The following is a 25,978-nucleotide window of genomic DNA, read 5'->3' as shown; positions in this document are numbered from 1 at the left end:
GCCTTGGCTTCTGGGAAGATTAGTGAGGTACCTAGGAATTTTACCATCAAATACTTTGTGAAAATTAGGAACAGAAGTCACATCTTAATATTTCCAGAAGCATGTTTCATGGATAAGTGTAAGGTGGTTGCTGAAGTATATCCTATACTGTAGCAAAAACTAAATGCATGACTTCAAGCAATAATAATACTGTCACCAAATTAACTGATGACACTGCTTATAAAGCTTTTGGTTTATTCTGCAGATATTTTTTTGTACCCTAATTAAACTTAAAGCTGTAATTAGAAGCCGCAGCAGAAAAATGGCCTTTTATTTTTTTTATTCCCTAATTGCACATGTAATGAGGCAAGTTTTAAAAACAGTGTACCTTGGTGCTTACATTTTAATGATGCTTTTACTATGGTCTGAGTGGTAATGCTCTCATTTTTGTTACTCAGTGATGCTTTTCAGCAAAAGGCTTTCAAAAGGATAAGGATAAAAAAAAAGCCTTACATCCGTAAAAATAATTCATCATAGTTCATGTTACAAAATGAAAGCCTTGAAACTCTGAATTATAGGATATGTTTATTTTGTATGGCAAAGCTCTCTGTTAAAGGAGGCAACCATATCTCCCAATCATGTTGCTTTTTCTACCTAAACAGAATAGGCTTCCAAAATCGCAGTTCAGTTCTTTATAACATCAAAGTTAGCAAAGAAGCTTTGCCTTATTCATCATTATCCAACCATTCCCCTGACTTATAATAGAAACGACACTCAGACATAGAATAATGAAGAACAATAAAACAAGGTCTTCAAGTTCTGTCCCCCCATTTTTTATTTTTTATTTTGTATTTTTATAGATTATTTTTTTAAAAAGAGAGTGATCTATATAGTTGCATAAGTAACCTTGAAAGGTTGCTGATACAGAAGCTCCTACTTTAAGCCTGCAGGTAGCATAGAGCAATAGATCTTACCAGTATGAGGTATCACCAGTTCACTTCAATCAGCAGTTTGTAAACTCTTGATTCTTTTGTCCTGCAGTACAGCATTTTCCCAGAAAACAATGTGTTCATAACTTGGAACTCTCAATTCTCAAAGGGTTCACCATCAGGGGCTATGCGCTGAAAAGCAAATGGGAAAACAATGTCATTATGGGGCATTGACGGAAAGTGAAAGAAGGTGGCAAGCGGTTATATAACAATAGGTTATATAATAATGAATAGATTACAGTTAGTACGAGGGGGATCTGTGACAAAATGTTACAGTGCAGAGTATTACTGTCTGTGGCAAGGATGCGCCCTTCCATTCTTACTGCTTAGTATGCTCAGTCCTTAGTATGCCCACCCCCACCCCTTTTTAGTGAAATTTCTTTTTGTACTTTTGCAAAAATTGAAGTTCTTCCTGCCTTATAAAACCTGCTAATACCTCCCACTTGTGCATGAATGGTGTTATTTTGGCTACATAAGGATCAGCACTGAGAGCGTTGGTTTGTTACTGGTGAGCACCATTTACATGTCTAGGATGGGATGCAGGGAGGATCTCCCCCTCACATCTAGCCTGTCAAACAGCCTGCTTGTCAGTCTGAAGGGAACATGCTTCAAAACACGGGTGAGGAACCGTTAGCACTCCAGATGTTGCCAAACTACAACTCCCATCACCCCCTGCAAGCATGGACAATGGCCAGGGCTGATGAGAATTGTAATTCAGTGACATCTGGAGGGCCTAATGTTCCCCACGCCTGATTTACATGGATAGGACAGGGCTAATGGAGGCAGCAAAATCTATTGGTGGGAGGGATTATATAGCTTAAGCACCCACTTGGGCTGCATGAAAGCCTCCGAGGGCATGGAGCCTATGGACCATGGGTTGCCCAGATATGGTCTGTAGGATTAAGTACAGCAGTGAACTAAATGTTAGGAACAAGATGTTTACAGCAATAAGAAGAATAATTGCTTCAGACATCCTGATTCAAGTACACTCGTATTAGCAGTCTCAAAAATAATTTTTGTATTACATCGAATACAGTGGTGCCTCAGGTTAAGTACTTAATTCGTTCTGGAGCTCTGTTCTTAACCTGAAACTGTTCTTAACCTGAAGCACCTTAGCTAATGGGGCTTCCCTCTGCCGCCGCGCTGCCAGAGCACGATTTCTGTTCTCATCCTGAAGCAAAGTTCTTAACCCGAGTTACTATTTCTGGGTTAGTGGAGCCTGTAACCTGAAGCGTATGTAACCTGAAGCGTATGTAACCCGAGGTACCACTGTAGCTGCTTCCTCCTTAATACAGTGCCCTGGCTTTCAGTGGATGAAGGACTCAGACTTGGGTAATAGATATATAAAAATATTTATTGCTCAGAGTAAAAAAAAGGTGGCAAGGGTAAATATGCACAACAGGTGCTAGGCAAGATTAGAGAAACTAAGACTGTGATCCTGTTATATGTGAATGGAGTGAACACAACTTAGTGCAGCAAACAGGACTGGGCAAGCAAACTGGGACAGCTCTAGGAACGCTAAGCCCGACTCCTCTGCTCCCTCCAGAGCTAGTATCACCTTTTCCTTAGTGACAAAGGAGGCATGAGTGACACTTTGGGAACAGATGAGAGACTGAGCTGGGGGGGCTGGCTCTGTCAGCTCCAGACCTCAGTATGACCTGACCCAGTCCACAGGATCATCTATGGATAGCTCCTCCCACCCCTTGTCTTCTCCCAGACAGCCCACCCTCCTCAGGGCCGATGAAATACAGTTCCCAACAACAGCCAACTAGATGCTCCTGCAAAACACTCAAACTGGACATGAAGGCAACAGTCTTCTCCCTCTGCTATTCATGAACAACATGCATATAACCTCTGAATCTGGAGGTTCCATCTTGGCATCATGGCAAACAGCCATTAATAGATCTATTCTCCATTAACTCAATTCCATTTCAAAGCAAGCCATGCTACTATTTTCTACTACAGTTAGATGCGACTCGCTACTACCCACCCACACTCATGACCCTCGAGAGAGTTTCTTTCCATTCCTCTTCCTACCGCTCCAGAAAACTATTTCCACTAGATTAAAACACTGTAAAATAAGCAAAGAATATTCCACAGAGGTCACATCCTAGTCTAGATGTTTTATATTGTCACTTATGACCACCTAATCTTTAGGCAATATGTAACTGGGGTGCTGCTTCAGTCACCACAGAGGACAATATTTAATTTTTAAAATTGAAGCACTTTATAAAATGAAGTTCACCCAAGACAAATATAAAGCAATTAAATCCTGGAGAAGGAAACGAAATGTGTAAATAGAAAATGGCTTTGCCTGCACTGAGCAGAAGCCTATGGAAAGTATACAGATAACAATCTGAGCCTGTATCAACAGTGTGGCATTCTTGTCTGGGGTAGTGGGGAGCCGATTCCTGATTAATTTTTCACAGTGAGAGACAAGCTACTACTCTCCTTGGCACTTGATACAGGAGGGCTTAGCTCAAGTGGCGTGCGGGAGTCTCGGTCATCACAGTTTATGGGTATTCAAAAACTGGAGGGAATCCAAAGGAAATAAACAAAGCAGATGATTTGAGTTGCAAGAGGTAATCATGCAGAGTTTATGGAAGAACAGAGAACACAATAGCAGTTTTCAGGCATCTAAAGGATAGCCTCAGGGGGAAGGAAAAGAAATAAATGGAGTTTCATTCTACAGCCCTTACTGTAATATCCAGGGTTCAGGTTCCAATGTTTTATTGTGCCCTCTTGTTCCAGTACTTAAATCACATGTGCTGCTGGCTCAATGCTTGATGAAAGCCCCTAAACAAACTACTGTTCTGCTACCCAAAGCCTGTTGGGAGTTTGGCATATAAGAATTATTATTATTATTATTATTATTATTATTATTATTATTATTATACAGCCCTTCATCCAAGGATCACAGGGCTATTTACAAACACTCACACACAAATATGTGACATAGTAAACAGAAACAATATCCCCACAAAAACACACACACACAGTTTAAAAGGCCATAGATTGTTTAATTAGCCACAGGCCTGGGAGAAGAGGAATTTTGTTGCCCCTATTATTTATTTAATTTTATACCACTTAATGCCAAAATAAACTTCTAAGTGTTTGTGAAGATAAAAAAAAAAAACAACCCAATTGCACAAGCACTGACATATAGGCATCCATAATTAAAACACACAATAAAACAATCCCATTTAAATATTAAAATATTAAACAATCCAATTAAAATATAAACATCCACAATTAAAATATGCAATATAACAATCCCATTCAAACAACAGTGCAATGAACTAGCCTTTTTTGTTTTTAAATGTCGCTTCCTTTCTATAATATACCTCTGTAACTGTTGAAACAAGCCTTTGCTTACTACAGGACTGCCTAACTGCATATTGGGAGTAAATATTCTAATTCTAAGGAGCAGCTGTTGAAAAAAGCTGTGTGATCTCTTTTTGTGGATGTTTTAAACCATGGCTGTTTGAGCATCCATTGAGGAAATAAAAGAGGGAGTGGAGAACTCTGGATTTGTGAGGAAGATCATCCGTCATCCTAACGAGGGAATGTAGAGGTTGAAAGTAAGAGTCTAACCTAAATCATTTCTAAAACTTGAATGCAAGGGAATGAAATAAGCTTTGAAGTGTAAACATTCTAATTTTAAAATATAGCAAAAGTAATCTGTAAAGCAACAGATCTTATAGATAATGAAAAGAGGTTAGCAATTAAAGCTCCAGCCTTAATTTAAGATCCAGGGGGTCATAATTGGATGAACTGAGGAAATATTACGACTATTCAGTTTCATTCTCTTGCCACACCCCAAGTTTTCTTCTCAACACGTCAGTCAGCATTCCATACTCAGTGACCTCGCTCAGTCCTCATTGGTCTGTTTAAGGGTGAAAAACATTGGTGCCCAGATAGACAGTGGTACCTCGGGTTAAGTATTTAATTCGTTCCGGAAGTCTGTACTTAACCTGAAACTGTTCTTAACCTGAAGCACCACTTTAGCTAATTGGGCATCCTGCTGCTGCCGCGCCACCGGAGCCCGATTTCTGTTCTCATCCTGAAGCAAAGTTCTTAACCTGAAGCACTATTTCTGGGTTAGCGGAGTCTGTAACCTGAAGCGTATGTAACCCGAGGTACCACTGTATTAAACCCTTGGATTTCACCATTGATTTCCAGGAACAGATCTCACTTTCTTCCCTAAGGATATTTTTCAAAAAGCTTCTCAGTGATAACTAGGGGTCTATCCAGACCAAAAGATGGGTCTCTCTATATCCCTATGCCTCTTTCTCCATTCCCCTTCCCATCTGGTTATTTTCATGTCAATCAGTTAACCTCATTTGGGCACTGAGCAAGCTCAGGTCTCACTGAGCAGTTTCTCCCTTCCTTTGGATTATTATTATTATTATTATTATTATTATTATTATTATTATTAGAAACTGTACTTCTGCAAAACTCAGGGTTCCTCTGAGTCCAATACACCCCTGGCTGCTGTCGTTTTGGCTGCATGAGTTATGGCACTCTGAAAATTTAATAAGAATTACAATATAGGGTGGTTGCCAGCTCTCAAGGACCGAAAGCGTAAACCACTGCAGCAGCCTTATGTCATTCCTCCTTCTCTCGTAGTAACATTTTGCAATACAAAATGTATGAAATGACATCCTCACCTTTTGAGTTTTCCCACTCTGTGAGCATCAGCCAAGGAAATGGAGAAGGACGGGGAAGTTGGCTGTGTAACAATATCACTTTTCTGGGAGAGACAAGAGGAAATGATATGGTGCTACTGTATTTAGCAGTTGCCAGGAGTCTCCCATAATGTTAAGTTATTTGGGACATGGAATCCTAACATCCAGCTGTACCTTTCCATACTATCTGACTCAGGTGAGACTATGCAGATGCTAAACCAGCACCTGAAGGCAGAAACAGATGATGGCTAAAAACTAAAGGTGAATCCCAACAAAATAGATGCACTGCTCTTGGGTGGCCTGTGTTAGGAAACTGGGGAGCCTGAAGACAGTGGAGTCTCACTGTCCCTGAAAACAGATCTGTTTCTTCAAAGTATTTCTGGATTCAATCCCTATAGGTCCAGACATGTCATTGGCAAGTAGTCTCGATTTCCAACTCTGACTGGCATGATTGCTGCAGCTGCTCCTGGGCCAGGATATCCTTCCAACAGTGATCCACCCTCTGGTGACCTCAAAATTAGATTACTGTAATGTGCTTTATATGGGTTTCTCCTTGAAGATGGTCTGGCATCGCAGCTAGTGTGGAATGCAGCCACCAGTGCTGTATGATATGACTATCCAAAATCATATTAAACCAATTCAGCTCAAGTTGCACTGGCTGTTCATATGCTAGTGGGACCGATACAAGGTTTTGATATTAACCTATAAAACCCTAAATAATATAAAATCCCAATGCCTGAATAAGTGCCTCTCTCTGAACCTACTATTCTGAGCTTTAAGATCTGTTGAAGGAGGGGCTCTGTTGGTGTTCCTGTCTAAAGGGAAATGCCTTTTGTCATGTGATGCAGTGCAGGGCCTTCTCTGTGGTGGCACCCCACCTCTGGAACACTCTCCCTCTGGAGATTCAGTTGGCCTCCCCACTGATGAGTTTTCAACAAAGCCTTAAGATGCACCTCTTCCTTTGTGCCTTTGTGAGTGCTAGATGTGGTTCAAGATCAAATGTACTGATGTGGTTCGCCTGTTGCAACACTGGTTTTTTTTTAATGTTTTGATTGATGTTTATGTGGTTTCATAGCATCTATTGTTTTAGCTGTTGTATTTTTTTGCCAATCATTTTTATTGCTTTTCCAATATAAACCCAATTACACAAATTAGTTGTTCCAAATTAATACAATTTTGTTAAGAGGCTTCCCGCGTACCATTCTTGGTGGCTCTTTTTAATCTAATATTACTGCATTTCCTATTCTTATTTATTTCTATTACATTCCATTTTTCAAAATTATCACATAATTAACAGCTGTATTCTTAATGATTTCTATTTGTGTTATTATATTATTTAACTTAAAAAAAAAAAAGGCTTGTGGTGAGGAACCATAGCTTTTCCTTTTAATCCTGCACACGCCACATCCAAAAGTCAGTTGTTAGTCTCTTGGCCTTATATGTCCCTCTGATGTTTTCCTCTTTCCTGCGGCATTTGGGGCTATCGCCTTACTCCCACTGTTGTTGTATTCCAGCCTGGTTGGGGCGGAGCTGCAACTTCTTATTTCTCTGGCTCATCTCCTTCCCATAATACTCAAGCAGCTCCAAATCAACAACAGCAGATCCCTCCCTTCTACTGGCATCAAGAATCAACAAGTTCCAGAGGCTCGCCATTTCTTCCTCTGGCTGGGAAGGGAGGAGAAAGGCAGTGCCTTTCCTCTTCCAGCATCCAAAAAGCCCTCGCGGCACTTTTCCTTTTGCTGCTACCATTGCATTTATGTTGGCTATATCTCAACCATCTCCATGATCTCTTTCAGTCTTTTGTAGGGGTGGTATGCCCAGCAACACCCTTCCAAACGAAACAACAAGGCTCTCCCTTACTCCTTTCAAGCCTCATGCTTGAAATACATCTCTTGAATCTCAATGTTACATTGTACATCAAACCATTTGTACGTATATCTTAAAATTCACTATTAGGAGAGGATTGCCAAATCATAAATTCAAAAACTTCCATAAAATATAGCAGAGAGCCCCTACTCTCCTCCATCCACCTCCAGCACAGGATAGAAATCTTCTCCCAATTTCAAAACTCAGTTCCATGCAGCTGATTGTTCGCAGTTATAATGTCCATCTCCTCTGGTGCATGCCTATTCTTAATGCCAATTAAAACCCAATTATTAGAACCTCCGCATCATTTGGGGGGTTTCACATCAGGCGAAGTGGTCCCTGCGCTGATCCATGTGGGGACAAACCGTTGTACCTCCCAAGAGGTTTATAGAGGATAGTTTAACCCCTTCCATCCCCTTTTTCAGCCTCTGCCTCTCTCTGATGTTGAAAGAGCCATCACCAAGGCAAGACAGGAACCAGAAGCCTGTTTTAGCTGTTGTACGCCCCCCTGAGATCCTGATCAATGAAGGGTCGGCTAAATAACTGTTTTCATAAATAGTATGGGCATGTTTGTGGGACCCTTCTCATCACACCTCACCAACCTTCTTTCTTTTTATGCACCAGTCCCTTTGCTGCTGAGCCACAACCTGCCAAAGGACTTCAGGAGCATTTGATGGTTACACAGAAATGAAAATAATTGGGAATCTTGAAAAGGAATTGAAGCTAAACTGAAACACTTCTCCCTCTCCCTGCCAGTAGCATTATTCCTTTGACCAGTGCAGCCTAGTGAGTAAGATAATGGGCAGTGCGGAGTTCATCCCATTAATCACTAAGACACGACTAAGGGATAATTGGTTTAATATATGGGCCTGGCCTTCATGTAAAGCAGGATCTGAATCTCTCTCCCTGGTTTTTCAACTGACAAGTCATCCTAGGGCTCAATCCTATTATTTACTTCCTCACCTATTAAAAAAATATTTCTTGGAAAACAATTTCAGCTAATGATCCCCAAAATCCAGGAATGAAAAGCCTGAAGAGCAAGCCATGGTTCTTTTCAGCTTGCCCATTGCACACAATAGCTCCGCAGGGGCTGGCTAATAGCCTTTTCCACCTAAATGTAAACTGCCACATACTGTGCTAGAAAATCTCTTTGCTTTGTGCTAGGAGAGTGAAGTTGAGGTGAAATATAAGCCACTTAGAGTGCATATAAAAATGAAGGATATTTAAGCAATCATGGTTTAGGACCTGCTTTTAAGTTTCTCTCCTGCCTCTTCCCACCCACCCTCTCTTCTTCAGGATTTTGGATTTGCTGAAATGTGTTAAGACAACGTGGTAATATCAAATATTGTCTATAGAGTAAGCAAATTAGCTGACATGTAAGGGATATGAGAACAGAATTTGTTTGATGTTTTTAGCAGGTACCGAAAAGAGTGCACTGCTTGATCTCAATAGGCAGGGTGTTCCGAAGTATAGGCACTGCCACACTAAGCAATCAAGTTCTTACAAATGTGGATCAGGTATTCCATCTCACCTGTGATAGTGCCAGTTCCACCAATCAAAGCAGTCAAGTGAGCACATGGAGGATAAGGTGATTCTGTAGACCAACTGGTCCCAAGTTGTTAAGGGCTTTATCTACTCCACCTCTTTTCAGTCAATCAGATTAGGGGACCAAGGTTGAAATGGTTCCATCTAACAGCGAGATCAGTGGGGAGGGGTGCAGTCGGGAATGGTGTCAAAATGTGGCCTTAGAGAAACAAGAATAAAGTATCACCATGTCTGGGGAACATCTGCAGAAATTCCACCCCCTCCCCAAATGAAAATCTTAGGGGGTTAGCAAAAAGAAAAATGAAAATTGAGGTGGGATGGGTAATGGTCTGCCCTGCTTGAAGGAAATGATGGGTTGGAACTCAGCACACTCCTAATAAGAGGTAAGGAAAGAAGAGAAAAGAGGGGGGGAGTTCTGTCACACAAGCAGAATGGTGTCTTTGGACACAGCCTATTGTGGCTAATGAGAATGTGTCTTATTAGAATAAGGCCACTAGCCAGGAAGAAGTTTATGCAACGTATTTGCTCAAATAAATGTGCAGAGGGGAATTAACGGAGAATTTCAGAATGTATTCTACGTCAATTATATTGGGGATAAATTAGCTTAATTATCCTTAAGGCTGAAATGCTGACTGTTTCACTAAAAATGTAGAATTGGTTGGCTTTCCTCCATGGTAGTTTCCTAGCTTATTAGAGCTCAGCCTTCATGGAAACAGTCCTACAGAGAAACAGATCAGTGGTCAGACACACAAGGAGCATCCATGTATAGATGCACAGAAGAACGGGAGCTTATTAAGGGAAGTGACATAACTCTAAGGTGATCATGCTACCCCGTAGCAGAAAACCATAGCTACCATGGTGGGAAGCAGTAATGCTTTCAAATACCAGTTGCTGGAAAACATTCACCACCATCAGGAAATCTGTCTAAAGTCAATTAAAGATGTTTTGAAAACCAGGGGTGGAGAAGATAGGGTTGCTGTTTTTGTGTGTGCGCCTTCGGCTAGAGCATCACGTGCAGGGCCAGTAACCCTAGCCTTATAACCTGTGGGACCAGACCAACCAGCCTCCTGTTTCACATAGTGGCCAATCAGATGACTATTGGAAGCCCACAAGCAGGACATTAAGGCAATAGCTCTCTCTTTCTCTCTCAGTCCCCAGCTTCTGGTATCTAGAGGTTTGCTGCCTCTGAATCTTGGCGGCAGTTTCTTGCCATCACGACAAGTAGCTGTTGATAGCCTTATCCTCTAGGAATTCTTCTCATTCCTTTTTAAAGCCACACAGTTACCACAGAGGTTGCCAGCAGCCCTACTTCTGCCTCTCCTGCTTGCTTAGCTCAGTTCTGCTGAAAATCAAGCTTTTCTATCAAGGAACATTTCTAGAGTGGGGCAGATGGGAATGAGCTGTAAAACGAGGAGCGGGAGAGGCAGAGATGACCACAGCTTCTTGCAGATACTGGTTTTGAATTCTATGGTTGTTTGATCATTAAAGGCATGCTCTGCTCAGCATGTATTGACCTTGTGGGCTATTTCTCTGATATGCAGAGAATTCCCAGTGATGTTAAAATACGACCTGATTTGATTTATATTATATCTACCCCATGAAATTCATTGGTTGTGTTTGGATATTTTGCTTAGAGCAAAGACACTTTAAAAAATCAGTTGTTGGCATCCATGACTTTCCCCATCCAGAGTCTTTGTAATGAATAGAGATTGCCATGAAGGGCAAATAAAGGCTTTCATATTTGTGGATACCCAGGTTCTGTTTCACTAGCCCTCGACAGGCAAAACCCTGAGCACACAAAATCTCAAAGTGTATAGATGGGGGTCAGGAATGGGCAATATCAGGCAGGGTATTCAGGTTCTAGGTACACCAATAAAGTAACGTTTACTGTGGGTTTACTGTGGGTGATGTTGGCCTGAAGTTAAATCTTTATCTCTAAGTAGAACATAAACATGCATGGTTTATATTCCATTATATTAAGGCTGCCAAATGCTGTGTTACTGCATAGAATATGCAGGGTGCCTGCATATTCTGCCCACCATAGCTTGCAAAACTCTAAGCACTTCTGGTCCTTAGAAGCAAAGTATTTCTTTTCACATTTTGCAGACTTTCAGTAACTAGACATCATGGAAGCAATTTCTCCTTGCAGCCAACTAGAATTGGATACTCCTCAAACTTTGTGGCCCTGCAACTGAAGTCAAGGGCAGGGGAGAAAAAGAATGTGACTTCATCAAACACTTTATCAGTGTCAAAAAGAGCAGTCCTTTTGGCAATTTTTCGGTGATTCCTTCAAAAAGATGAACTGTTTCTCCAGTTAGGAAATATTGCCCTCTCCTTCAATATGTTTCATTCACCATCAGATATGTCTGTCTGCAGCCAAATGTTTGTTGACATCATGCTGCCACCCCAATGTAGTCACTTACTGTCCAGTATCATCCATGAGACCCATTCAGAATGGCATTAATTCAGCCTCAGTGATAGCAGCATGCAACCGAGTCCAATTAGCTACATAGCCCAGTTGATCCCTGACTGCCTGGGATCCCTCTAGGGCAGGGCAAGGATGTTGTAAGCAGAAGGGGGGGATGATGTCACAATAGCTGATAAAGAAAAGAACAACAGTTAATGATGTGCTTTTTTACAACAAGAAATTGTTAAAGTCACATGTTTAAGCAGTTGAGGAAATGTATCTGCTTCCCCAGCATTGTATTTTACAATATTGTATAAATTATACAATTCCAGGTTTGCGCTCCTAGGCTAGCCTTCACAAACCTGGTGCCCACAGATGCTTTGAACTGCAACTCCTATGGCTGTGCTGGCTGGGGCTGAGATGAGTTGCAGTCCAAAATGTCTGGAGGCCACCAGGTTGGCAAACCCTGGCTGAGGCTCTCCTTGGTGCAGGTTTTTCAGCATCTTCCAACAAGACAGAAACCCTGAAAAAAAACATTCCCCTGTGAGTCCTAGTGACAGTTTTGAATGTGAATGTCTCAGGTGAGCAGACGATGCCAACTGGAATTATAAGAGCACAAAAGTGGTGTGTGGGAGGAGGTGGTTTAATGAGGTGAGGAGAGCAGTTAGTAAGACTTTTTCTACTGTTAAGCATATTTCATCCATGTCTAGACTAAGGCATTGTCAAACTTCTGAGTAGTAGTAGTGTGTGTGTGTGTGTGTGTGTGTGTGTGTGTGTGTGTGTGTGTGTGTTTTAAGCTTAGCCTTTTCAAGTCTGTGCATTTTCACAGCTTATACTTCAAAATTCATCGGCAAAGGTCTTCATAATACAACCAACCTGATAGGTACCTGCTGCTCCTGTTCCATAATGAGCTACTAAGACCCAGTGGGAACTCGAGCTGTAGAGGCTCTTGCTTGGGTAAATGGGTGTCGTCATCCCCAGTTCAATCTTGTTGCAGCAATAGCGGGCAAGACTGTATGTATGCCTTATGGTGGTTGCTCTAGTTTTAATGGGATGACATTGTACTTGTATAATACTGAATGGAAGCACACTGGAGAAGAAGGTTCTTTCCCCCAGCAAAGGTGAATGATTTATGGATTGACAGATTCTCTCCAGCTTCCCCCTGTCTAGTCACAGGCAGCAGGTTTTGAAACTGCTTCCGGTTAATGAAATAAATGGGGATAACCAATGGAAATAAATGGAATGAATGAATGAACGAACAAGAAATAAATGGGGATAACCAATGGATAACTGTGGTGACACTATAGGGTGGAATTAGACATACAACTTCATAACGGCAGTTGTGATATGTTGAGTTTGGGGTACCAATGACATCTTGGTTATACACCCTGCCTTGTATGTTAATACCAGGAGTTAATACTTAGGGCCCTTCCTCTTTCAACCTCAGACAGTACAGTGGTACCTCTGGTTATGAATTTAATTTGTTCCGGAGGTCCATTCTTAACCTGAAACCATTCTTAACCTGAGGTACGACTTTAGCTAATGGGGCCTCCCACTGCTGCTGCAGCTGCCACCGCGCCGCTGCCGCCACGCAATTTCTGTTCTCATCCTGAGGTAAAGTTCTTAACCTGAGGTACTACTTCCGAGTTAGCGGAGTCTGTAACCTGAAGTGTTTGTAACCTGAGGTGTTTGCGACCCGGGGTACCACTGTACTACTTACCTACCAATTCTCTGTATCACTTTTTATTAGCAGTTGTAGTAGTATTTTGGAGCCTCTTTGCCTCCGAAGTTTGCCTGCTCCCACCAGCTACGAAATGAATGACTGCATGAATAATCACATCCCCCTGAGGCGTACAGTGTGCAACACTGACACTGCTTAATTGCTTTGTGTGGAATCTTGTCATAAGAATAAATCATGCCAGCATAATTGGTTGCTTAGCAGCACAGCCATCTTTCCTCCAGTATCCTGCACCATCTGCCCTTTTTGTAGATGTGTATGCAGTTGAACACCAAGGCCCTTAAACACCAGCATTTCATGCTGAGACAGCACATTTTACTGTGTACCAGTGGAGACCTTGCGGCTACTAATAGCATTCAGGCTGCACCAGGCTTTTTGTTCAAATGAAGAAGATTTGCATTGGGAGAAAGGGGCTGTGGGAGGAATTCAACACCACACGCTTCTGATTGTCCTGACCCTCTGGGGTGGCTTTAGGAAAGGTGCAGGAGGAGAAAGCCCCTTTGCACAGTGAGAACCTTTGCAGTGACTTCCACTAGCGTGTGGGGTTAGTTGGATCCTGTATTCCCCCCCCCCCCGAAATAAATATTAAACAGGGGTGTTAGGCAGCATTTTTTTTGATCCCATGATATTGCCTGCTTCTCAATATTGGGACCATTTCTGGGGGGAAATGCATGGTGGATTAAAGTCGATACAATAAACAGCTGAGCAATGTTTCAGCAATGTGTATCAACTCCTTTCAATGTTAGAAACCTATCTAAAATTAAATCCTTTTTTGTCACTTTACTCAGAGTTGTACTGTATGTCTCTTGAGAAACACCCACCCACGCATCAGATTTCTATGTGAACTGTCTACTGGGATTATGACTGTCTAGATGGGAGTTCACATAAGCCTCCACACATTTTTGTGGGATCAAACCAGTCAGTCCTGCCTCCAACAAAGACACGAAGACCAGCTTTATCTCCTGCCTGTTCAAGAGCCATGTGAGGCAGCCAAACACACACAAGGGTCTTCCATGCACTGGAAAATATTGGACCAAGAAGGATTCTCCCTACCACTGGTTGTTCCAGGGTATAGCTAGAATTATCTACAAGCCCCTCATATACGTTTTCAACACATGAGAGGATTTTTGTGAGCGCCACTCTAGAAAGCCATAATTCCAGCAGGCATTATGTATAGAACTACTGATGTGGGCAGGGTTGGGGAGGCATAAAAAAGTTGAGATATGAAGTGAGATACCATGCTACAATGAGCCTGGAAGTCTTCCATTAACTATACTTTTTCTATATACGCAGTTTTGGAAAACTGTGGTTACCAGGTGCAGAATAAGCTTCATTTTGCTCCAAACCTAGTAACCATAGTTTCCTGGTTGAAACATAGTGGGAAGCTATGGTTTCCTGGTTCAAATGAAACTATGGTGAATTAAAGGCTTCTAATGTTTAAATTGGGACGCGGGTGGCGCTGTGGGTAAAAGCCTCAGCGCCTAGGGCTTGCCGATCGAAAGGTCGGCGGTTCGAATCCCCGCGGCGGGGTGCGCTTCCGTTGTTCAGTCCCAGCGCCTGCCAACCTAGCAGTTCGAAAGCACCCCCAGGTGCAAGTAGATAAATAGGGACCGCTTACTAGCGGGAAGGTAAACGCCGTTTCCGTGTGCGACTCTGGCTTGCCAGAGCAGCGATGTCACGCTGGCCACGTGACCCGGAAGTGTCTCCGGACAGCGCTGGCCCCCGGCCTCTTGAGTGAGATGGGTGCACAACCCTAGAGTCTGTCAAGACTGGCCCATACGGGCAGGGGTACCTTTACCTTACCTTTAATGTTTAAATTGGTAGTTTAGCTTGGCAAATTACCTGCTTAATTGTGGCTATACATTGTGGCTGTACTTTGTAGCACAAATTCCAATGTCTTTCTAGATCTTTCCATTTGTTGATTATGGTGAGCCAAGAAAGGAGAAGGGAAAGGGCAGTACATGGTGCCAAAAGGCTAGTTCATAACTTTGCTTATTTAGCTGAGATGCGTATGTCCAAACCAGGCCAAGAATATATATCATTTTAGAGAGCTTTTCCGATAGTGGATGAGATCAATATCCATCACTGAAATACGAACTGCTATTTGTTCACTTAAGTTCTTTTTTTAATTGTATGTTTTTTTGTTAAAGCAGAGCAACAAACCAACCTCGGGCTCTTCAGAACTCTGCAGGCAGCATTTTACACATCCTCACATTGTTAAGTCGATTATAGACATGTAAACATTTATTAGGAGCAGTGCTATTTTTCTAGGAAAAGTGGTTCCAGAACTCACCATGAACGCCTCCCTTGTTCTCTTATAATGGCAATGGCACCTACCTTGAGAGGTGCCAGAACTGAGTTCCGGCTGAAAAAAAAAGCCTTGATTAGGAGGCATGTAAAGGCATATTAAGAGGTCTGTAAAGCCTGTCAGAGGGCACAAACAACCATAAGAAAGAGTGAAGCCACCATTTAAAAAATGCACAAGGCAAGAATGCACACCACTCAGTCAACTCTTAATTATTTTAAGGTAAGAAAGAAAGAAACCCTCGCATCCACTCTGCTTATAAGGGAGTATGGAGAAATCACTCTCACACAAAAAAAGCCACTGGACCTATTTGTCTGCAATTTGACAAGCTTAATCCATTCTGGGAGGGCTCCTCTTCCTGTAAAGTTCATCTATTTTGGCCAAAAAGGAGGGAAGTTATAGACATTTTTAGGTTCCATGTTGTAGTAACTGGAGATCACAGAGCTTCATTGTACACAGATCAGATCAGAAACTGAAACACAGATTGAAGCAGAGAAAGCACATAGTGACTGGATTTCAAAACGTGTGTGTGTGCGCGCACACACACACACACGCACATGGAAACAGAGAGAGAGATACAAGGCAAAGTTTGGGAGCCGTGCACAGTCCTGGTAAATGTACAAGGAAAACCACATGGGGTGCTCTGCTGGTATATCTACCATAATGGCAGCAAATAATTGCCTTCCTCTGCGGTAGCAGAGGCTGGCACAAACCCTAAAAGAAAATCCATCAGGATTTCACCCCATAAAGCCTTGTTTTAAAATATCTATAGAAAGATGAAATTCTCTCCTGGGTTGTGGAGTTTGAACCCTGAGTTGGATAAATCAAATAATCATTTAAAAGGCATCCAACCAAATGTTATAGTTTGTTTATAGCTTAGACAAATCAAAACATCTCCCTAATCAGGGGCAAATTAACCATACAGAAGAACATCCATAATTCATTGCATTTTGCTCTTACTTAGAATGCTGTGAACTTCATTCTGTGTACCTCATGAGGTCCTTGACTCTCTTCCCTAACTGTTGCCTCTATCAGTAAAAACAAACAAACACTGCTTTGAAAACTCAATGAAATTGCAAAAGTGGCTTGCAGTGCAACACGGGGGACTGATATTCAAAAGTAGTGGGGGAAATCAAAAGCTTTGCTCTGTGTCTGAAATTTTGGGGGTTCCTGCAAGCATAAATGATGACCTCTAGACTGAGGGTTTTTTTCTTAATACTGTAATATAATATGAGTCCTGCTTACGCAGACCAAATGCCTATCTGGCCAAACACCCCAGACCCTCCAAGTGTCCCTATTTTCCAGGGGCGTCCCTGATTTAGAGAAGCCGTCCCAGTTTCTGATTTGATCCCGGAATGTCCCACTTTTCCTTAGGATGTCCCTATTTTCATGGGACAAATGTTGGGGGGGTATGGAGTTATCCAATCCCTGAGCCATCTGAAGGCAATCCAGTATAGGGAGGTTTTTTAATGTTTGATGTTTTATTTTTATTTTTATACCTGTTGGGAACTGCCCAGAGTGGGGTATAAGTAGTAAACTGGGGTGTCCCTATTTTCATCGGAGAAATGTTGGAGGCTATGGGCATCCAACCCAATGCCTACAGAAGTAGGCTGCAGATAGCCTTCTCCTAACTGTCCTATGCAACATGTTATTCAGAGGCACTTATAACAACTAGTCAGGGATAGCTTTATCCTTCAAGAATTTGTATCACCGCCTCTTAAAGTCATCTAAGTCGGTGGCCATCACCATATTCAGTGTGAGCAAAATCCATCGTTTTAACTAAGTTTTACTTTGGGGAGAGGAATCCTGCCTGCTTTCAGATATCGCTGGACTACAAATTCTCCCATCCCTGACCACTGATTGCTGAGGCTGATGGGAGTTCAACAACAACAACAATTTTTTATTTATACCCCATTTATCTGGCTGGGTTGCCACAGTCACTCTGGGTGGCTTTCAACACATATAAAAGCATAATAAAACATCAAACATTAAAAGTAACAATCTGATAGTAATAGTAACAACGTCCTGGAGGGTCTGTTTTCAACTACGATGGTGATGGCTTCCATTTTGCAGGCAGGGAGCTGCAGTTGGAGAGGTCACCACAGCAGAGCCGTGGTCAAGCTGAGGTTTGAACGCCGTTCGCCTAAGTCCAAGTAGAACGCTCTGCCTTGCCCTCCTCTCCAATTTTCTGTGCTATTCCTGGAGCATCCGAGTTGCTCTCTTTCTTTAAAGAGAGTGTTCTTTACAGCAGAGTTAAGTACACCTGTGCTCATTCTGTTGACAGCAGAGAGGAAGTGAAAGGAGGCAAAATAAGGTTCCTTTAACTGGAGTGAGCATTCCTCTGTGTATCTCTGTACTCCAGGGGACCCTCAAAATTATTGCTGCCTCGGTGCCCCTATCAACTTTAATTTAGCCTTGTTTGACAGCCATACTGGGAGTGAAAAGGTAACTCTGAATGCTTGGCAATTCTGATTTGATCTGAGCTGCAACACCCTTCTTTTGACTGCATTGTGTCTTTCAGCATTTGAAGCCAGTGCTTTTTGGTTCCTTAAGTTCCTCCCCACATCATCACACACACACACACACACACACAGAGAGAGAGAGAGAGAGAGAGAGAGAGAGAGAGAGAGAGACCCAAAGCAGCATCTGTATATAGGTGCCTTTGTTCTATAACCAGCATGTATCTGCCTCTCTCTTAAATTCCCCACAGTCCAAGACAAGGCTGGCTGAGTCTATTGGAAATTAGCATTGACATGCAAGGAGAAGTGTGACCTTGGTGACTTCTATGCAATTAATGACTACTGTATTCATCTGGGCAAGAAAATGTTTAACCCCTTTTGCACTGGCAGGACTCTCTCCCCCCCCCCCCCTTCTTCTCTGCTAGGCAATGACCTATAAATAATGCATTAGCACACTGGGCAACCAAACTACTCTAGTTCTTGGTACCAAGAGGTTAGAGAGCAGATTGTAAGGTAGCATTGATTTTCTAGAGGTTAGTGACTTAATCATTAAGAGGAATCTCCACACTGACAGTCTAATGGAGTGCAGAAAGTGGAATGCATCACAGATTCCTTCATACTGTTTTTCACCTTGCACTGCCAGAAATACAGACCACTGGGTGTTTGTTACTGGAATATTGTAAATTCTGATATATTTTTTAACCTACTTATCCAGCTTCCATGACTTCAAAAATGAATGACTAAAACACAAATTAATACGAAAACAGGGGAGCAGCTAAAAAGGAAGTTCCAGTTGCTTTTGTTATCAGGCATATATGTGATTCTGAATCAGAATTTTGCAGACTCAGTACTACACATCTATCAATTGTACATATTAATAAAAGATAAAAATTATGTTAGCGAGCAACCTAGAGGGGCATATTAGCTGTGAATGTCTGGCTCTTTGTGTATTTTCAGTGTAGCGTTTGGAATTGAATATCTTTCTAATCCTTCTTTTAAGAAGAAGAAAAGACATTTGCTGGTCAGGTCTTTCTCAAGTTTAATCAAGTTGGATCGCTTCTATACAGATTGTTGATGACACCAAATATATAGTTTGTCATTTAAAAAAGATCAATGTTGGGTATCATTCATTGATGTGGTGCTCTGTCTTTTTTTCAGGCATCCAGCCTGAAAGAAGCCATTAAACACCACCAGACTCACAAGCTACTTGATTGATTGATTGTTTGACGTTCAGCGTTGAGTTGGGCATTGAGCCCCTTACACAAAGGCTATCATGCATCATGTCAAGGTGAAGGAGGGAAGCCATAATGAACTGCGAGAACCAGTAAATTCAAATGTAAAGCTTGCAAGAAATTTGCTGCAGTGAAACAAGTTGTTTTGAGGGTTCCTATAAGAATGGAATGAGGTTATTTGGCTTAGATGTCCAGATACGATTCAAGTCTTTTGCTGGCAAAAGAATCCACTAATAAAATGGGTATCACATACAGCAAAGACAAGTCCTGCCTGTGGTAACACAATAAGAGCTCAAGTGATTGCTGACAGAGAGAAGGGGAAAACGGCAAAGGAAATTCAGAATACTTTCTCTGAAAACTCAGAGCAACACTTCCATCTCATTTGGACCAAAGGTCCAACTAGGACAAAAGTCCCAAACTTAAACATTTCTCATGAGGCAAAGTAATTTCAGGAACATGGAATCTTGTACCTCTAAAAGTCAATATTAAAGATGGACTTAGGGTGAATTATGATGTAATATTCCCTCTGTTTCTGATGTTCAGACTTGCAAGATGAGATCCAAAACAACCCAGTGAAAACTCAGGGTGTTGACAATTGGGGAGCATAAAACTGATTGTGGATGGGGAGGAAATGGCTTGGCTGAAATCCTGAAGAGGATATCATTCCACTTCAACATTTTATAGCAGGTCCCACTGATCGGAACATATAAGAAATTCATCAGATGTATGCAAGCTTCTCTTGTGATGAATCATAGAATAGAATCATAGAGTTGGAATAGACCACAAGGGCCATCGAGTCCAACCCCCTGCCAAGCAGGAAACGCCATCAGAGCACTCCTGACATATGGTTGTCAAGCCTCTGCTTAAAGACCTCCAAAGAAGGAGACTCCACCACACTCCTTGGCAGCAAATTCCACTGTCGAACAGCTCTTACTGTCAGGAAGTTCTTCCTAATGTTTAGGTGGAATCTTCTTTCTTGTAGTTTGGATCCATTGCTCCGTGTCCGCTTCTCTGGAGCAGCAGAAAAAAACCTTTCTCCCTCCGCTATATGGCATCCTTTTATATATTTGAACATGGCTATCATATCACCCCTTAACCTCCTCTTCTCCAGGCTAAACATGCCCAGCTCCCTTAGCCGTTCCTCATAAGGCATCGTTTCCAGGCCTTTGACCATTTTGGTTGCCCTCCTCTGGACACGTTCCAGTTTGTCAGTGTCCTTCTTGAACTGTGGTGCCCAGAACTGGACACAGTACTCCAGAGCAGAATACAGTGGCACTATTACTTCCCTTGATCTAGATGCTATACTCCTATTGATGCAGCCCAGAATTGCATTGGCTTTTTTAGCTGCCGCGTCACACTGTTGGCTCATGTCATGATGATTATTAACAATATCTGTATGTTAAACGTTTAGCAGAACACCGACATCTGGCACCTCTAGCTTACAGTTTTGATGGGAGAGGTGACGCTCCTTACCTGACCTCCTGTTACCACCATCGCTATGGTGTACCAGCAGGAGGAGGAGTGAGACTGGAGTGCCAGATTAGCTCCACCGGTGCATTTGAACTGCACCGACTTCACTACCAACTCACATTCCTGGTATGCCGCAACAGTGGAGGTGACAGGAGGTCAGGTAAGCAGTGCTACCCCTGCCAACTAAGAATCATAGGCAGCAAGCGGGGGGCGGGGGGGTGAGACCTTGGAAATGCAAACGCCAATCAGCACTGACAATACTGGGCTAGGTAGACTCTGTCAGGAGCTCGTCCTGTACTCGAGTAGGACCCTGGTAGAGACACATGTCCGACTGGCATGTTCTCTCCCTCCTGGTCATTCGTTCGGCCGCTTCAAAAGCTTTCTTCTGCCCAAACATCACAGCAACCGATACCAACAGATACTGGCACACTTAGGGATCTGCAGAGTCTTCGCAGCGTAACAGACCTCAGCAGCATAACAGACCTTGCGTAACAGACCTCAGCAACTCAGCATTTTGGCTAATCTACTTATTTACATATAAACACACACAGAGCACTGCAGCATGGCTTCCTCTCTCTCTAGCATCAGACAGCAAAGAGAAAAAAGAACAAAGGACAATAGTCTCACTTCACGGAACACAGTAACACAAACATCCTGTCATTGTCACTTACCACTTTGTGGAGTCAAAACATACACCGTCATGTGATAGACAAAAATCCCATGACTGCAATCACGGAGCAGGAATTCTAACAGACTCAGCATAAAGAAGCTTTGTGCATTCATATGAATTCTTCCAAATCTGAAGCATCAGCAAGAGAAAAGCTGCAAATGATCAGTCTGGTGTCCAGGATATGGGATGCAGGAAATACAGGCAGATGATTAATCCAGGAAAAGAAACTAAAATCAAATGTTTAAAAATAGAAAACTCAAGAGCTGTACAAAAAGGATGTTGAAAACTCAGCACAGAAGGGAAAAAAAACTTAACCAAGCGTAAAATTATTCCAAGCAGCAAGAATGCAATCTAAAAGCAAAGTTTACTCTGTGTGTGTATTCCAGAGAAGAAACATTAGAACAACAATAGCTAAAGCTGCTTGTATAGAAAAAAATGGAGCCACTACTCTCTATTCTCCAACATCCCACAAACCTTTTCCTGTTCACTGATTGGCTCCTTTCTTAACACACACACACACACACACACACACACACACACACACACGTGTATACACTACTATTGGTTCTGTATGGATAAATGACAGGCCACAAATTCAACACCTGCAAAAAAAAGTTTTCCAGTGTTTGGGGGGGGTTAATGTGATCTCAAGCCTTATTGGAATATAGGGAGTCTAATGAAGGTGCCAGCAGTGTTAGCCATATGCAGCAACAAATTTATCATTTTCACACTGGTGCATTGTCTTAGCTCGATTAAGGCCTTGTCAGCATTTCTGCTTCTCACACACTCCAGACAGATAAATATTTGTGCCCTCAGGATAGACATTCTGGGCTACTTACATCATGCACAAGAGTCTCTTGACCAAAGTTTTCTTCCATGCAGAAATATTTGCCCCCCAAATTGAGCTTATTGATACATATGATCCTGGGTTGCAGGGCATATCGAGACAGATATGCTTTTTTCCCTTTTGCAAATGAAAATCACTCTGCAAACGCTCAGAATCATTTTTGAGGAACCCCTTTAGTCTACCTGGATGAAGAAACTCTACATGTGATAGGAAGTGCACAATCTGACATGTCAGAATTGAGAAAACAGAAGCTGGTCATCCTGGACATCCAAATATCTATAGTGCTGATCTTTCAGAACCAAAGAAAAGCATGCCTTCCAACAAGTCACAATGAATAACCAGGGCGCCATTTTCTGGGGCTGCACTCCCTGCAAGTCATGCTTTTTGGGGGTGAGATCACAGGCTGCAATGTCTTGCAGGACAAAATGGCTGCAGTGCTCTTGCAGGACAGATTAACTCTTTCTATGTCTGCCACTGTCCTGACAAAAATCACCCCTCTAAAGCTGCTATTTGGATTTCAAAGAAAGCCACCATTGATGCCATTAACTTTGGAGAGCCCATTTTTCATTGGGACCAGAACATGACACAGAAAGAGTTGAACTCTCCACATCAACACAAACATTCTGAAGCAGCTGAGACTCCTCTGCAGCTGCTGTTCTCGTTACCAAAAAAGGGTGCACATAAACTGCATTCTTGCAAATAACAATGTGCCTAGTTTGACCCAGAACCTGGATATTCAGTCCAGGTTACAGGGGCCGGGGGCCGGGGATTACTATTATTTGTATGGTCCAAGTTGAGATTGGCTGGAGAAATGGAGTAGAATTCTGAACTGCAGAAACGTAAACATGTTTGGAATTAGGACAGCTTTTCTCCCCTAAATATTGGGAGGTTACCTTTTAACTTGCACATTACAGTGTAACAGACAAGTATTTTGTAATATTACAGTATTTCCAACATTTCCTATGAGTAGGCAAAGTTATTTAGTCTGTCATTAACAGAATGGCTCTTTAAGGACCTCAATAGTTTCAGAAAACGAAATATGAATCCTCATCAGGATTATTTTTTAAAAAGTCTAACTGAACTCAACAATTAACAGAAGAAACAGTGGGATACTAATCATCTAGAGGAAGAAAACTACATTGCACAGCTGATGAAAACAGTTGGAAAGCACAGGGGAAACAAGAATGATGCATTGCCAATGGCACTCTATCTTTGGGTATCCCAGCACTGTCAAGAGGCTGGCATAGACTAAAAAGAGAATCGCTTTACATTGTCTGTCAGAAGGCTGGGATATCTGCCACCTGAGAAATCCTGAGTCTCTGAAAACTAATCATATCCAGCTTAGCACAACAACATTGAGAAAGAGAGATAACAGAGCTTCTAAGAACTCTTAACTTCTTAGGGTCACTGTATCACAGAAGGGCTTAGCCATACTAAAATTCTCATTCCCCAAGCCAGTCTAATGCTTAGCCAGAAGACATACCAGAGCACTTCCAGCAGATGTTACCTAGAAACAATTATATGTGGCTGACAGGTGAGATGCCCCCTTGTAGAATGGGAAGTGTTGCAACTAAGCACAAAGCCCATTGAAAGGTATGTCATGTTAACAAATCCATCACTAGTGACCTATCCAGGGACTAAACTATACTATAGCACACAGGATTTTTAAAAATGCAAATAGTATCAAATGGGGGCAAAGCCTCCTGGAGGTATGAATTGAGAAGATATTGAGTGGTGAGTTCATTCTTGATTGTTTCACCAAACATGAATTAGCTTGGGTGACGTTGCATATATTTTAACCCAGTCAGAGACATTCTGGCACACATAAACACCCCTTGGACATCACTGCTTCATTCTCCCCCCCCCCCCCCCCCGCTTCACTGACTAAATGTTGGCTTCAAGGAAAAATAAGGGTCTATAAAAGGAGAATTCCTGGATACCAAGATCCAAGTTTGGGGCAAGTACTCTTTGGTGAGAGAAGCCCAGCAGAACTTTTAAATCGCAAAATATGCAGGAAAGTAAAGCTTGGAAATATAGGCTGTTAGTGCCGTTTCAAAAAAACACACCCAAAAAACATACCTCCCTCTTCCCCCAACATAGAAAATGACCACACGTTTGGTGAGTTAAACATCAGTCAGAAAAGTTGCACAGACAGTAAAACTTGGCTTAGTTACAGTGATGAAAGTTCCTAAATTATTGGCGTAGAAACTAAAGAGTGGCTTGAGTGGCAGCTACCAGCTCAGACCTCCTCACATGCTGAACTTCTATGAGGGGTGAACAGGCTTGATTACCATCCTCTCAGGGTGAGGGGAAGTGACCTAGCTAAGCCTGACAGGACAGCTTACTCTGTGGTGTTAACCCCTTTGTGCATTAATTAGACTTAAACATGTTGGTTATATGAGGCTGGTTATCCCACACTAAACAGGATACCTGGAAGCATATATGGAGCTTTTCACAGCTGAGCAAGGATCTAGATGAAGACAACTTTTTCTATCAAGGGTTGGATTCCTCTTGGGGGGCAGGGGATATCATCTGTTGCATGGAACCAAAGACCAAAGATCTCTGGATTAACTGCTCTGGAGTATAAACTGCTCTGTTTCGGTTTACATTATGGCCAGCTCCCATTAGAATTCCCAGTCCTATATTTGTCTAATATAACAGATATATACTAGACTGTATTGATGTACAGTGACTATTTTGGATAGCAATTCCTTCCTTTCTATTCCCAAAACATTACAACCAGGGTTTGCAGGGGGAGGGGGTTAGGTATTCCTTCCAATTCTTCTGAAACTACACAGAAGGGGATCATTTTAAAAAAGCAAGGAAACATAAGGCAGAACGGGAAAGAAAGAACTCTGATGGGATGGAAGAATGGGCTGCATAAAATGAAGTTGCAGACCACATTTATCTCCTGGGCTTCAGCTTGTCCACCTGTGCTTAAGACTAAGTCCACACTGGCTCTCAAGACACCACCTGCCCCATTAGCCCTGTTCATTTCCCAAGCCCATTCTTTTTCATTCATTTTTAACCCCCTTTTATCATGGTGGTTTAAGCAGACCGTAAACCACAATTCTGCAGAATGAGCTCTCAGCTCTGAAGAGCTATTACTAAGAATGATTATTATTAAATTGCTATTGCTAGTATTACTGTTATTAAATTCTGTTAACTATATGGCTGTCTTAAATGAAATTGAAGAAGGGGCAGCTCCACTGCACTTGCTGTACTAATAGCTAGGATGCTGACAGCCGGCTAACAAAAGTCCTCCTGGCTATGCGTTTCATCTTGTGTGATCAGCTGTTGGAGTTAGGGGGACAATCTTTCATATTTTCCAGCTGTTCTCTTCTCATTTTCAGCATTCTAGAAGTTCTACTTTGACCAAACTGCGGGAGGTAGTGGAGGACAGAGGTGCCTGGCGTGCTCTGGTCCATGGGGTCACGAAGAGTCGGACACGACTAAACGACTAAACAACAACAACAGAAGTTCTACAGAAAGGACTGATCATAACTAAAATCCAGCCTTATCATTACTTGGGGGCAGAATCTTTGCTGACCTCTCATTCCAGAAAGGTCTTATTACTGGGCAGCATCACATCATATAGAAGAGAGATTCCCAGCCCTACTCCACATTGCCATTGCTTCAGGGAGAATGGTAGCAATTTGTTGTGAAGCCTTCTCCCTTTTGCTGGATAGATGCAACTTTACATAAATAGCTTAATGGCTGGAAGTATCAAGGACCCACCTCCTGTGTCATGTGGGACATTCAGATTCCCTGTACCACTCTTCT

General features: G+C 42.2%; 1 long non-coding RNA gene across 1 annotated transcript in view; it reads right to left on the bottom strand.

Moving 5' to 3' along the window:
• The window catches only part of LOC144326722 (uncharacterized), a 40,557-nt gene that overhangs the window by 4,551 nt on the left and 10,028 nt on the right, over nucleotides 1–25,978 (bottom strand). The window contains exon 2 of the long non-coding RNA XR_013391699.1: nucleotides 954–1,100. This is a non-coding gene — a long non-coding RNA (uncharacterized LOC144326722). The remainder of the gene's footprint in view (nucleotides 1–953; nucleotides 1,101–25,978) is intronic.

The sequence above is a fragment of the Podarcis muralis genome, chromosome 2, assembly GCF_964188315.1.
Source record: "Podarcis muralis chromosome 2, rPodMur119.hap1.1, whole genome shotgun sequence".
Classification (NCBI taxonomy): Eukaryota; Metazoa; Chordata; class Lepidosauria; order Squamata; family Lacertidae; genus Podarcis; species Podarcis muralis.
The sequence above is the reverse complement of the archived record's forward strand: the minus strand, read 5'-3'. Positions and strand labels throughout refer to the sequence as shown.